Source organism: Peromyscus eremicus, chromosome 20 (genome assembly GCF_949786415.1).
Source record: "Peromyscus eremicus chromosome 20, PerEre_H2_v1, whole genome shotgun sequence".
NCBI lineage: Eukaryota > Metazoa > Chordata > Mammalia > Rodentia > Cricetidae > Peromyscus > Peromyscus eremicus.
This window is the reverse complement of record NC_081436.1, coordinates 31,097,641-31,113,401: the sequence shown is the minus strand read 5'-3', so window position 1 is coordinate 31,113,401 and position 15,761 is coordinate 31,097,641.

The window sequence follows — 15,761 nt, the reverse complement described above, 5'->3', positions numbered from 1 at the left end:
GCACTTCAGTGCATTACCAGTAAATAAACCCTTTTCTTCATTAACACCTGATTTAAGAGTTTTCAAACGTTTGGCCTTAATGCATTCAAAAGAAAATCACATCTGTTCAAAATTTGCAATTATTTCATAAAGCACAGAGCTGGGGTTTGTTTCTTACCAGATTCCTAACTGTTCCCTCTGAGGAAAAGAAGATCTACCTTTTAAAAATTACAGTCTGAGGACTTTTTACTCCCAAACACAAATTGGTGACACACACACACACACACACATCTTTTCAGATGAAGCATTATCTAACTGCAAAGGCCATCTGAATTATCCAAGTATGGTACCACCCTGATTAAGACAATGTCAGGGTAATAAAGAGGGCTTAGTGGGGTATTGTGGATTACCTCGTACTTCTTATAGATTTAAGTTGCTTAACAGATGATGCCAGGCTGTGTCTTGGTTGTGTTCAATGAACTGATTTAGCACAAATAAAAGTGAAGGATAAAAACAGGTCCAAAGCTGGATATGATAGCGTAGGCATGTAGCCTCAGCACTTGGGAGGCAGAGGCAGGAGGATTATGAATTTGTGGCAACTGGGAGATATGTATTGAGGCTTTCTGTTCAAACACAATCAGGCTCAAATAAGGATGGAAGGTCTGCAGCCCTGACCCAGTTGCTGACAGCTGTCCCTGGTGATGTGGTCCTCAGAGATTGCCTGCAGACATTGACCATGCTGGTCATTGGACTTGCTGGTCCTTGGACAGGGGGCTGTCCTTCATGCCTAACATCAGTGGCTGAAATGCCTTTAGGATGTGCGCTAAGATAAAAATTAGACATAACTGGTCTCTCCTCTTTACTAGCTTCTGTTTGAAATAAAGTCCTATATCCTTTACTTATTTGAATTTTAAGTATCTTCATCTCTCTCCCATAATGCTATGAATGCACATGCCCTTCCTTTTGGTATCTCCACTTCAGATATGCACAAGGCCTCAATAGGTACTTTCCCAAATCAATGGACATTGTTCTTTTATCATTGCCTTAAACGAAGTAGTTGGAATCCTCTGTTTAGGAGGAGAAATGGGAGATATGTGGGGTATGAGAGAGTAAAGAGTGATTATGATCAAAATACATCATATATTGTATAGTCATGTTATCATGGAACCTAGAAAATTTTTACAGTTAGTATGCACTAATACTGTTTTTATTTATTTTAATTAAATTTATTGTGACAATTTCATACATGTATATAATGCATTCAAATTACTCAGATTTCCACCCTACCCTCTCTTATTTCTTTCCCACTTCTGGCAAACCCCTCCTCCTTAGACCTCCTACCTTACTACCATGATTTATGTGTGTGTGTGTGTGTGTGTGTGTGTGTGTGTGTGTGTGTGTGTGTAACTCTGAGTTTATCCCATTATCACCTTGGTGTTAGGGGACAGAATGTAGGTGATAATTAGTTTCCTTTGCCAATTTGATTTGACTTGGAATCGCCCAGATGTGTCAAGTATATTTCCACTGAAGTTTAACTGAAGGAAAAAGACCCATACTGTATGTGGGCACCACCTTCTGTTAGGACAGTGTAGTGGTTTGGAGGAGAATGCCCTCATGGGCTCAGATGTTTGAATACTTGGTGGCCAGTTGATGGTGCTGTTTGTGTAGATTTAGGAGGTACGGCCTTGCTGGATAAAGTATTTCACTAGGGATAAGCACTGAGGATTCAAAGCCAAGTGCTATTCCTCTTTAGCTCTCTCTCTGTTTGTATGTGCAGTTCAAGATGTGCGCTGTCAGCTGTACCTCTTGTACCTATTTGTTGCCATAATTCCCTTCTATGATGGACTCTTATCCGTCTGGAACCAGAAATCCAAATAAATTTACTTTATGTAAGTTACCAGTCATGGTATTTTATCCAAGCAACAGAAAAGTGATTAATACAGATGGAATCCTAGAATGAATAAACATAGATAAATAAACATTCACCAGTGTGCTGACATTGCCTGTATTCTACTTCCTGATCTGCCGAGCTATGAGGCAACCGAGCCGCCACGAACCCTTGGTGCATTCCCCTCCATGCCAAATAAGTCCTCCCTCCTAGAATTGATTTTTTTAAAAGATATTTGATTTTGACCATAAGAAAATTAGTTAATGAACCACCCTTTACACATGCATACTTCAAGGCTCATTGGAAGGTTATATATGACAGAAGAAATAAAACTACCCAAGAATATATTTGCTATAGAAGCTTGCTGCTCATTAGTAAAGAAAGGTCATCATTACTGATGATCTGAAACAGATATTTTAATTTTCAGGTGACACTGAAACCCACGTTTATCCACCATGATTCAAACCCTCCTAACACTGACCCCACTTGTGTCTGCCTGTCTGGGTGCAGTATGCACAACCTAATCTTGGGCATCCTTGATGAGAAAGGTCACATCTAGGAAGGATGTCACAATGTTTCCCTAATAGGAATAAAATGTACCACACAAAAAGCTGCAAAGACTGTAGGCATGGAAGTCAGTTGACTTTGACATGAAAGGGGTGATTTTCTGAACAAGGAGCACCTAGTGTGGCTTCATGTTCACAGGAGGGGTTGTAGAAGAGATACCACTCATTCTTCAGTCGTCTGCCATTACCCCAATTCAGTGAACATGCCGCAGATGTCTACAGTTCAAGCTGGGCCACTAGACATGCTGAAAACAAACAAACAAAACAGAACAAATGTCCCAGAATTGCCAGAGAAAAGGAGAGGTGTCCAAAGAAGACAGCCGACTTTTGAAGGACAGGCTATCAGCAGCCTTTCATTCTTGTCTTTCTAGAAGTGTTTCTTTAATTCCAACAGGAAACTCCCCCCCCAATGGTACCTGTATTTTTGCCATCAAAACCCACAGGACAATGTTTTCCACTTTATATACATTCACTAAACTCTTAAATGTATGGAGAAAAAAATGTTTACCATCTTAAATATTTTCATGCATAGATCTTGAATTTTAACTGAAAGACACATGCTTTTGAATTGCCCATGTTATTTTTAAATTCCTGTTAGATCATAAACATTGAAAGTGAGAAACTCTTCCCTTCCATTTGCAGTATTCTTCTCTGTGGAAACTACTGTATTAAATGCATTAACCTGGGTGATCTTTGGTAAATATTGATTGCATCAAATTAAAATGAAGTATAGTCTTTCTTGCTGTGTGAATTCAGAATCAATGGCAGTGACCTGCATGGTGAAGTTGGGGACAGTCTCAGCGCTTAGAGAAGTGTGTTGAGAATAGTCAATGCTATCCTCTGCGAGATGAGTGGTGGGCAGCTTTCCCTATCCAGTGCACAGGAAGAAGAGGAAGTGAAGAAGCACGAATCTCTGAGTTGCTGTCATTTCTGACTTCATTCCACTATATCCTGGATGATGTGGATAAACTATGGCTATGCCTTCCTACGCATGTTCAGAACAGCCTATTGCCTGTTCCCTCAAACTGCACCTCTCTCCCTTACCTTACATTGATTCACTTCTGGTTCCAGACTGTCTCTTCTCACTTGCTTCCCTCCAGCAGTCTTCATTCAAAGTGCAGCCTAAAAATAATAATAATGGTCATTTAAAAAGGTAAAAATATTTCTCCACAGAACCTCCCTAAAATAGCAGCTCCTCATCATTCTCTTGCATTAATGCAACATGACACTCAGTGACAGGCCGTTCCTACGGTGCAGGCCTCGCTCACAACACAAAGTATGTGTGCATGCTAATTCCACAAACAAGATTCCTATCTGCAATCACTTGTTTCCTTTTCTCTATCTCTGTGTCTCTGTCTCTGTCTCTCTCTCTCTCTCTCTCTCTCTCTCTCTCTCTCTCTCTCTCTCTCTCTGTAAGATGTGTGTATCAAGATATATGTGTCTATTGGACATGTGTGCACACCAGATGGGGGATTGGGTTCCTAGTTCTATCACTCCTCTGCCTTATTTTCTTCAGCTAGAGATCTCACTGAAGCCCTAATTTTTAAAGATTAACACACACACACACACACACACACACACACACACACACACACACAGAGGTATATGAGCATGTTAGTAAGTTAGTGCAGGTACCCATGGAATCCAGAAAAGGACGTCATTATCCCTGGAGCTGGAGGTACAGGCAGTTGTGAGCCACCTGATATAAGTTCTGGGAACCAAACTCTGGTCTTCTGTAAAGTATTTGAACAGATCAAACTCTAGTTTTCTCACCTGTGTAAATTGCTAATGTCACCCAGAGTATTGTGACAAAAAGAGAAAAACCATTTTAATAATGTGATTGACACAATATATTTGGTTATGAATACGCATTGTTCCATTAAATTAGTCATCAAACAATTGTCTTGTCTATATTCTGAGACAATACTAAGAAAAGCTAGCTTCATTGGCCAGCAGATGAAAATTAAATAATTATACAGATGCTCACATACAGTTGGAAGGGATTTACCATGAGAAGAAAAACTGTGTACTTTATCAGAAATGAGAAGCTATACATAGTGCTAGGTATCATGCTTCTCCCAAGGCAGCTTGTGGTCTTCACTGAGGACTGCTTAAAGGCATGGGACACATTCTTCTTTAGTCTCCTGTTCTGATTCTCACTTCCTCTGAAATCCCAGGGGTCCAAGAAACATGTGATACACACACACACACACACACACACACACACACACGCACATACATGAGAGAGAGAGAGAGAGAGAGAGAGAGAGAGAGTGTAAATAGACAATCTTCAGTGGAGTTGCCTGCCTTTTGAGCAGGAAGCTCCGGGGATGCAGCTTTCATGAGTTCCCCCATGTGAAGGCAGGCCTTTTCATGATGTGGCTCTCTGTGAGTCACATATTCTCCTGTTTGTAATCTCTAAAAACTTGGCTCACCAAGTTAGACTTTGGTGTAATTGTTATTTTGGTCTTCACCACTGCCTTGTATAGGATGTGAAAACACTTGTTAGCATAGCCTTAAGAAAATTTATACAGCAGTTAGGTCCAAGATCTAATAACGTTTATTCACTCCTTGCACATGATGTTGGTTTCCTGGTCAGGCCTGCCTCCTGCTATCATTCTTATATAGTACGTCTTGAACCACCTTCCTAAATCACTCCCTTGCCTTCAGAACAATATATTAGGGTGGCTGCCAATCAAACACAACCAAAAAGTTAGAACAGAAAAATTATACAAAATATGCAGTTCCATAAGTAGATGGGCCAGGTAGTAGCAGCATGCTTTATTTTATTTTATTTTTTTAATTTTGTCATGCCAACACATTTTAACAAAGAATGAATCAACAATAAATCAAAGCATTTTTTTGACAGAAAATACTATATAAGTTGTCATCGCCCTCAGTGACAAAGCAAAGCATAGGGATGTTCTACTCTCAAAAGAAAAGGAAAAGCAGCAGTACTTACCTAAAAAAATAAATAAATAAAATTTAAAAAAAAACACAGTTCCTTCCTCTTTTCCTTTCTTTTTCTGGTCATGAGAGCCATTCCTTGCCCATGGAAATGTATGTAAAAATAATTGAAGGAAGAAAAGTAAGTGTATGCAGAGATTTGTGGAAAGAAATTTGGAAAATGATGGCTATCCTGAAACAGGGTGTACATGACCTTTGATTGGAAGGAAAATGCAGTGTTTGAATGTTTGACAAAGCCTAGTGATTGTATGATAACATGCAAGTTATTTGTGAGTTACGTTTCACCTCTTCACCACCTTCTTTAAAGAATTTGGGAAGCCATGAAAAGTGTTGAGATAAGGAGAGCAAGCTGTAAGATGTTTCAGAGGCAAATGATTCATGCAATATGGAGAGAAGAGAGAGGAGTCAAGGATGATTCCCAAGTTTCTGTTTTATGTAATGGATGGATAATAGTGTTGTTGTAAAAAAAATCTATTACACAAGAGGGGAAGATTTAGGAGGAATCATAATGAGTGCCTGGGGAACAATCATATTGAAATATTTTGTTCCACAAATATCAAATGTAACTCCAGATCAGTGTTTCTCAGATCTGAAACAGGAGAAATTTCACCCTTGTGGGATGCTGTACTATCCGTAATATTTTGGCTGGACAGGGTACTTCTAACATCTAGTAGGAGGAAGTTAGAATCTAAAGATGCTCCAAAAAGCCTGGCTATTCTGGCTGGGTTTTGTCAATTTAACATAAACCTAGACACATCTGGGAAGAGGGAATCTTAATCAAGAAAATACCTCCATTGGTTTGGCCTGAAGATAAGTCTATGTGGTAACTTCTGATTAATGATTGACATGGGCAGGTCCAGCTCACTTCAAATGTTGTCTATGCTTGGCAAATTATGCTGGGTGCTATCTATTCCCTGTACTAGGCTGCTTCACCCAGCCTTAATATGAGAGGAGGAGCCTAGTCCTCCCACAACTTAATATGCCATGTTTTGTTGACACTCATCGGAGGTCTGCCCCTTTCTGAACAGAAACAGAGGAGAGATGGGGGAGGGAACAGGAGGTGAGGAGGGAGGGGAAAACTGCTGTTAGGATGGAAAATAAATGAAAAAAATTAATACAAAAAGAAGGAAGGGAGAAGGAGAGAGGGAGGGGGAAGAAAGCAGCTGAGCAAGCCAAATGGGGAATAGGCCAGTAAGAAACAGCTCTTCAATGGCCTCTTTATCATTTTTCCTCCCCCACGCTGTTTTGGGTCATTGTGTTTTATCAGAGCAATAGAAACTTTAACTGAAGCCCTGGGTGTGTCAAATCCAATAGCATGGAGGGGGAGAAACCCCTCCACACACACAAACACACACAACTAAGTGAGACACCTGGAAGGATATTGACTTTGGGCAAATCACTCCTCATTCAAATCTCACATCTCCACTGCTGTTATGTCACCTTAAGAGTGAGATTTCTCTCCTCAGAGACTAAAATTATAGACTTGGAAAATTGGAAAGAATTCCCGTGTTGAAAATCCCACATGAAATGACACATATTGCACTGCCAGGTGCATAAAGAACCATTAGCAAATGCTTCCTCTCTTTATCTATATTTAAAATAAATAACGATGTTAATAAAATGGGGCCACAAAATATGGACAACTTACAATTTGGCAGGATCAATTTCTCTAGCATAGCAATTCCACGAAAAGTCTGGTGGTGAATTTCTCCAATCCTTGCCAAATTTCAAAGCTACCCCTGATGTTTCCAGACTTTCTGACTAAAGTTGAAGCTTTTCTTCTTGATCAGCACTTGGGTGTGGTTGGATCTCTATTTCTGTAACCACAGCTCCATCTCACAAGTTGTCAGGATTTAATCATCTTTCAAATTCACTTTGTAAAGGTATTTTGGAGACAGAGTCTTGGGTAGTTCAGACGCCTACCTCCATTTTCCAAGTCAGAGATTAAAGCAAGTACACAACCATGCCCAGCTCAAAACTCATCCCAAACTTAAACCATTTTCCCTTTGGTAAAATACTCATTACTTTCTTTGGTTTACAAGTCCTTTTCATATTGTCTTATTGATAGACCCTGCAATATGTGTCTCCCTGACTTGTTCTCATCATTGTGCCTCTTATTATTTTTCTGCCTTTTGCTTCTCTGTCCTACAAAACCAAGATCTGTGCAGGCAAAGTTCATGTACCCTTTTCTACAATTTCATCTCCAGGGACAGTTTCTGTCACCCTGTTTCCACAATGCTCTATTGAAAGCTATTGGATGATCAACCTTTAGTGTATGTTTTCTTACTAGAGTTTCATTTAAATGTTCATATTTTTCTAGACTAAATATGTCTGCCATGATCATTTTACAGACACCACATGTTCTGAGTCTTCCGTTTCTGTGATGGCCATTTTACTGGGAACTCACCTTTCCTTTCCTTTCCTTTCCTGTATGAGAGGCTCCATTTCTAGAGAAAGGATGAGGTGTATTATTTCTTCTTTCCTCAGTCATAAGATTCAACATGAATTATTATGAGACTCTATGTTGAAAAGAGAAAATGAGTCATTAAGTCTTTAGAAGGATTGAGATCATCCATTCTAGCAGGGCAAACACTCATCTGGGGCATGCCATCTACTCCTGAAACTGTGTCACCTTCTAGAAAGAGGACTCAGGGGCCACTTGGCCACAGCTAAGATCCTTAGGATGCTTGTTTTTTAAAGATGGGAATGCTTCCAAGTCATTATGTCTAACTCCTGCTGAAAAAACTAGGTGCCTCAAATAGGTTGGAATTAACCTAAAGTTATTCAGATTACTGGTGAGGCAGAATTCTCTGTGTGCCTCCTGATCACCCTTTTTCCAGACTTTGCAGATAACCGTGGCTCTCTGTGCCTCACCACACTTTTTAAATCACCAGCGTAACTGAAATTCTGTTTTAGAGAAAGTCAGTAGACTTTAGTAATATTTCTTCCATGCTACACTGTAACATCTTAAGAATAAAAAATATATCCTTTCATCTTCACACTCATACTTTCCAACACATTCTACATCTTATGCAGATAGTCAACAAATGACTAGTAGTTAAATAAACACAAGGATAATACATTGATGATTTTAATGGCATATGACTGTGTGGGTGACAGTGTGATTTTGTGTGTGTGTGAGTGTGTGTGTGTGTGTGTGTGTGTGCATGTGCACCAGAAGAGGTTGTCAGATCCCTGTGAGTTGTCATTACAGGTGGTTGTGAGTCACTACAGGTTGATCCTGGGGACCAAACTTGGGTCCTTTGGAAGTGAAGCAAATTCTCTTAACTATTGAGTCCTCAGTCCAGGCCCCAGTAGATTAGATTATAATTCTCTCTCTCCTTCCCTTCACCAATTTATACTTTATGCACTTAAGTATTCACACAGTTGAACATGTGATGCTCTGTCATTCTAGGTGGTCCAAATACCTTCAGGTTTCACCCCATACTTAACTAGACATTAATTGTCAACACTCATTTTCAGTTGGCCTAAGGACCTGCAAGGACAGCAATACTGAAAAGGATAAGCCACCCGAGAAAAGGTCTAATCATTTGAGTAACTTTGCTCCTGTGCTCCATTCCTAAGGAGAGCAAGCTTGTGCTTTCTGTAGAGAGCAGCAGCAGAAATAAGCTCCTGTGTTTCAGTGCCATCGACTGTGGCTCTTGAGCTTCTGTGCCATGGGTGTGGCCTTGTACACGTAGCTTTGTAGAGGGTGAATCATTGTTTAAGCACCATATAAAGGAAGACATCACACATTTACTCCCATATCTGTGGGCATTTTTGATGGTTGTTCTACCTCCGTGTCCTAAATCAAACCAGTTGGCACACAGTAGCATTTTCCCTCCTAATCAGATTTATGTAATTTTCTCTGGGGATAAACATGGATTAATTCAACTTGTTAATGAGGTAGTGATATTCACACACACACACACACACACACACACACATACACACAGTGCACTGAAGTACTGTATGAAATCTATGTGGACATTATATAGTGATCTATTATAAAGGGGGTATAAAACTTTCAGAATCATCATTATCATGAGATGTACATAAAAGAGAACCTATATTATCGTAAAGATTAAAAAATACTATAGTCATGTCTGAGGAAATAAATCTTCCCAATAGCCCAAGTTATCTCAGAAATCAACTAGTTCGACTATGAGAAGGTGAGTGCTTTGTCTCAGGTCATAGAACCAACTGGTGGGAAACAAAGACCATGAGCTCCCCTCTGCTACTGACTGTAAAGATCCTGCACTACAACCAACAGACCCACTAGAAAAGTGAAGACATTTCTGTACATACCAAAGAGAATATTTAGAGAATAAAGCAATGATTTGTGTGTCATAAAAGCTATATTCTAACAATGTGCACATTCCACCAGATTATGAATGGCCAACTCAGGATGTGTGATTCTGTCATCTAAATCCCCATTTTAATGGAGCTTAGTTTGGTGGAAGAAGCATCTATAGATCTGTACAGGTGAGCATTTCATCCAAGGATGCATTACCAGTTCAAGGAAAAGCAGGCACTGGAATTGAGCCAGTGTCCTGTAGGAGTGAACAAAAACACAGGCTCAAAACCTGAAAAACAATATTTGCATCCAGACCTGATAGCCTTAAGAATGTTGTATCCAGGTCTATTCAGAAACTAAATCTCAGAGATCCTTCAGTTTCTCATCATAAAACCAGTAAAGTAAAGACACATTTTACAAAGTGGTTGTGGGTATTTATGAATTAATTAAACAACCAAATCAAACTTCATAAACAGAAAGGATGCCATAATACTTATATTTACTTAAATATTTATCAACCTCTCATAGCTTTTATAAATATTTCCTAAATTCTGTAAAGAACACTTGATTTTTTTAAAAAATAATGTTATGTCATAAAGGGTTGATGCATCTAAATTCCAAAGACTAGTTTCTCCGACCCCAAAAGGAAGGGCTGCATGAAAACTAAAATTAGGTCTCAGAGTAAATCCAAACTGTCTCACTAGCAACTTCTCCCAGGACTGCCTTGCTGTAGACCTCAATCCCCCTGCACAGAATCCTGTTCCCTGTGATTGTGGGCATACAGCACCACCTTATGGGCATCTGTGAACTTGATTCCCTTCTCTCCACTTTGGATACCATATTACACTTCTCTGTTAGGCAGAGAGGTTAATCCCTGATCAATACAACTCCAAATTACTCTTCTTGAGTTCAAGCGCTAAAATATCACACTGGGGAGCTTCACATGTCCAAAATGTAGAGAAAGATCAGGAAGTGCTTCTGAGCCTGCAGATTTATCTCTCAAGACTTACTTTGTAAATACCTGAGATAAGAAAAGTGCAGAAGATAATCTGGAGAAGGCTTCCTGGAGGAGGTAGCAGGTCACAGTACTAACTAGCAGCACATGCTGCTATGAACGTTTTATGTGTTTACCAATGTAAGGCTCAGAAAACAGTGTGCTTATGTAGGTGAAGCTGGTCTCAAGCCCCAGGAATACTGGATCCCAAATTCTAACTCTCCACTGCAAGCGCTGTAACTACCATCTTAATTGTAGTTTGCATTTAAAATACATTAGTGCATGTTTGAGAAATGCCAAAACCCTAATCACCTAGTTCCACAGGAAGGAAACTATTTTTATTTAGTAGAATCATAACCAACAGATAGGATATTTAAAGTTGAGTTATCCATAGCTCATGGATAAGTCCGTGAGAATTCCAAGTGGTGTACAACACAAAACATAAGACTATGAGTAAAGGGCAGTTACAGAAAGGGTGACTACAGGGTGCCTGTACCACTAGACTCTGTAGATATAGATGAGCAGGATAGGGAGAGGCATCTTCTGCAGAATGATGAACTCAGACCACACAGGCCAGAGAAGAATGCCAACCACACAGGAATTCAAGAATGAATACTAGCTTTCAATTTACTGAGTTCTGTGCCCCAACAGGCCACACTCATAAACTGAGCATCCCAAGCCAACTCCAGACAATGATATTCTGTTTTGGGGGGAGTCTTTGTGTTCTTCACATGACAAAGAAGAAGGGACTAGACCAAGAAGCCAAGGATATAGGAGTGGGAGTCAGAAGAGATAGACAGACATTTCCCAGCAAAATAACACTGTTGTAAAAGTGACAGAAGACCATGAGACTTACAGCAGGAGATTAGAGTGAGATCACTTCTGTTTTCGAAAGAACTCCAAATACATTAATACTTATGAATTGTTCAAACAAAGCACAGAGGTGGAAAACCAGCCAGAAGAACATTCTCTGTGTTCCCATTACATAAGATATTGAAATGGACACAATCTCTTACACCATCAGTAGTCACATTCCTATCTTCAGAGTGGGGTGGGCCCACGTTATCTTAATTGTGTGAGACAGAACTGACATGTAATCATAAATGGGCATGTTACAATGTATAAAAATGTGACTTAGAGAGAAAAGAGGTCAAAATTCTGTGCTCTGAGTATAGTAGGAATCTTAAAAGGTCTTATTAGTAAAATCAAACCTGGGGCCAGTTATTGTGGTGAACGCTGGAAGATCAGAGAAGCAGAACAAGCCACAGCTTCCTCATCTCGCCAATTTCTCAGCTCATCCTGTTTCCTCAGACTGGAAGCCTTTGAGTCCTCATCCAGAATGAATCTCAGCTGAACTGTGCTGCTCAAAGCCTAAAAGCTTAACCTGCTAAAAGCTTCTAGTTTCTGGTCCTCACGCCTTATATATCTTTCTGCCATCACTCCCAGGGATTAAAGGCGTGAGTCACCATGCTTGGCTGTTTCCAATGTAGCCTTGAACTCACAGAGATCCAGAGGGATTTCTGCCTCTGGAATGCTAGGATTAAAGGTATGTGGTACCACTGCCTATCCTCTATGTTTAATATTGTGGTTGTCCTCTTCTCTGACCCCAGATAAGTTTATTAGCATGCACAATATTTTGGGGAACACAATACCACCACATCTGAGTGCGGTGAGTACAATGTTGCACAATTGGGAGGGATCATGGAATGACAGAGTCATAAGGTGTCTCAAAAAGGTTTGAAGCAATAGGCATTCTGTCTACAGCTGTGTAGCGAATGAAGAATACTCAAAGTCAGTATCATGATGTGCAGAAAAGCATGATACAACATAGAAACAGCAGAGTAAGACTTCGGATATGTGTGCTTCCTAAACACAAGCCATTAACTGGCTTCAGAATAACTCAAATGTTGCCACGAGAAATGGATACATCAAAAGTACAAAAAGAAATGGTGGCAATGACTTTAGAACTATAATGTGTCTTTCTGTCTTATCCACAGGTTCTGCCCAAAGCCTTCTGAAAAAAAAAAAAGCTGACATAAATCTTAAAGCTACTTCTGTACATTTTTAACACATTTTCAAGTAAGTGCATGATGCTGAGGCCACCACAGGGAGAGAAATGATATATTTTTGCCCTTAACAAATGCTCAGCTGTTTGAAGAGCTGAGAACCATCTTAGATGTTAGAGTCCTTCCAGGCCACGACTGCACAGCTGCCCATCATAGATGGGGCTTGAGTGAGCTTTACATCATCCTCTGTAAAAGCAGAAGTGTCTAATTAGTCTCAGGCTTTTAACTGACAAAAGCTTCTGGTTCTGAAGCTAGAAAAGTGGCTAATATGTTACTATTAAGCAAGTGTTAATTAGGGTGTGTTAATTATCATTATCATCCCACACATATTGGCATATACACTTTTTTCTGTTTTTTTTTTTTGAGACAAGATTTCTCTGTGTAGCTCTGGAGCCTTTTCTGGAACTCACTCTGTAGCCCAGGCTGGCCTCAAACTCACAGAGATTCGCCTGCCTCTGCCTCCTGAGTGCTAGGATTAAAGGCGTGTGCCACCACCACCACCACCACCACCACCACCACCACCACCACCACCACCAGAAAATATTCTTATATACAGGGGCTGTACAGGGGGTGTTCTCATTCACTAAAATAAAATGAAGTATGTTTAGATGATAAGTCAGAAAGAGCCAAATGGATGACCATCCATTATACACTTGGTGGCACTCATGCACCTAAAGTGAATAAAGATAAAATAACCATCCAACATTTCCTTTAGTGTCTTCCTCCATAGATGTAATGAGCTAGTCAGGAAAACATATCTCTGGGTTATAGCATTTAAGGTAGGTTTTCCCAAAATGTGTTACGATCATATGCACACTGTAAATGGGACTTCTGCTTAGAAGATTCTGGATCCATATAGATAAACAGCAGTTCCTGGATACAGTGGGTGAAAGGGCATTTTATGTATCTAAAAGGAGTTGGTAGCTCTTCTCAGACACACTGACATCAGAACCTTTACTTCTCTGCCTACAAAACACATTGGAGTTTACAAGTCCTGGAAGTCATGAGACCAGAACCTTTGAAACATCTGTATTTCCCAGATGTGGTGACACACAACTCTAAAGCCAACACTCAGGATGCTGAAGCAGTAAAATCAGGGATTCACAACATGATCTTGTCTGAAAAACACAAAGAAGTAAACTAAAGAAGCAAAATAGATTAATACCATGCCACTGTACTATTTTAAACGTGAGAGATCCATTACCCAATGAGTTGCATGGCAATTAAATCAAAGGACTCAGCCTCAAAGAACATTAAAGTTGTTGGTGTTGAGACTTGCTGATGAGAAATGAGTTCCAGATTGATGAGAAGGTCGACAGGCAGCATCCTCAAATGCTTTCATACAGAAAGAGAAAACAAGAAATAAGTAATAATCTAGACTTTAATAGTTCATTATCAACACATAATAATTGCACCTACAGATTGGAGTGTATAAAGTTTTAATACTTGTATACATATGAGGGAAGTAAATTCATAAAGATGCTGAGGGAAATACTGACAACAGCACATGATTGTGTCATGGTGGGTAAAATATTTCACCTCCAAGCTCAAGTTTTCATATCATAAAAATAGCGATTAATGTGATTAATTATCTGAAAATAGCATAGTATCAGGAAGAGTCGGGCCACTGAATTAGTAATGCAGGATTGTTTGGCAAAATATTTAATAGACATTGACATGAATAGTCACCTCAAAATAGTGGAAATTAATAAGGCACTGCTTCATAAATTGTGACATAAAGCTGAGTAGATGGTATAAACTAAATGGTAGTAATGATCCTAAAATGGCAAAACACCAATATACCAACCAAGTACCGTGTCATGAGTACTCTGTCCTCCCCAAAGCAATCAGTAAAACAAAAACACAATGTTTCAAAAGCACTTTGGATAAACTAAAACTGAAAAAAATATTAAAAAGTGTGGTGAGATGGCTCAGTGAATAAAAACACTTGCTATATGAGCCTGGAATCCTGAGTTCAAGCCTCGAAACCCACATAAACCACAGCATCATTTCTCAGAGTTGCCCTCTGACTTCCACACAACTCCATGGCATGCCCCACCCTCACACACTCCAAAAAGAATTTTTAAAACAAAATAAATTGAGAAATAAAAAACTAAGCAAAGTAAACTTAAGAATAGTTAAAAAATATAAAGCAACAGATACAAAAAAGAAATAAAATTAAAACATTAACCAATTATCAGACTGAATCCTAAATTATCAATGTTTGCATTATAAATCATAACCAAATAAATTAAGGGGTAAGAGGTACAGTGTAGAACCACACGTACACTGGACCATTTATATTGTATTTTAAGAAACTCATTCAAATGTAGTAGTAGTTAAAATTTAAATAGGGAAAATATACAATACAAGAAGATTTATCTAAATAAATGAACAAATTAATATCAAATATATTGTACCTCAATGCACAAACATGATTTCTAGGGACAATGGGGACATACTACATAAATGATTAAAATATCAAGACATACTATAGTTGAACAGTACTGGACATGAACATAACTAACTGAACTATTAATACATGAAACAGGAACAGAAGTTATTGAAAAGGAAACAGAAAACTCTGCCATATTAACCAGATATCTAAAACTCTCTTTTTTCCAGCAATGAAAAATTTCTTACCAAAAACAACCACCCACAATCAAATAGATCTTTCTACTGTTTTAGTACTGTTACTAGGGTTATTTCACAGACCACAAAGGACCAACTTCAAGCATGCAATCCAATGATCTTTCGTTTATACAAGGCACCATGCAATTATTGTCACATTGTAATTTTCAAACAATTTTGTCATTTGGAGTGTAAATAACAACAACAACAACAAAAATCCAAAACAGTGATCTCCTTTGTGGCTACTGTCATTTTCCATCACACCTGTGATTGAAATGTGGCAGCTTGGCTCTGCCTGTTCTCAATAGTTTTGACCATGTTGAGCACAGAGTACAAAGGAAGCAAAGGAATATGGAGTCTTTTGTTATTTTTA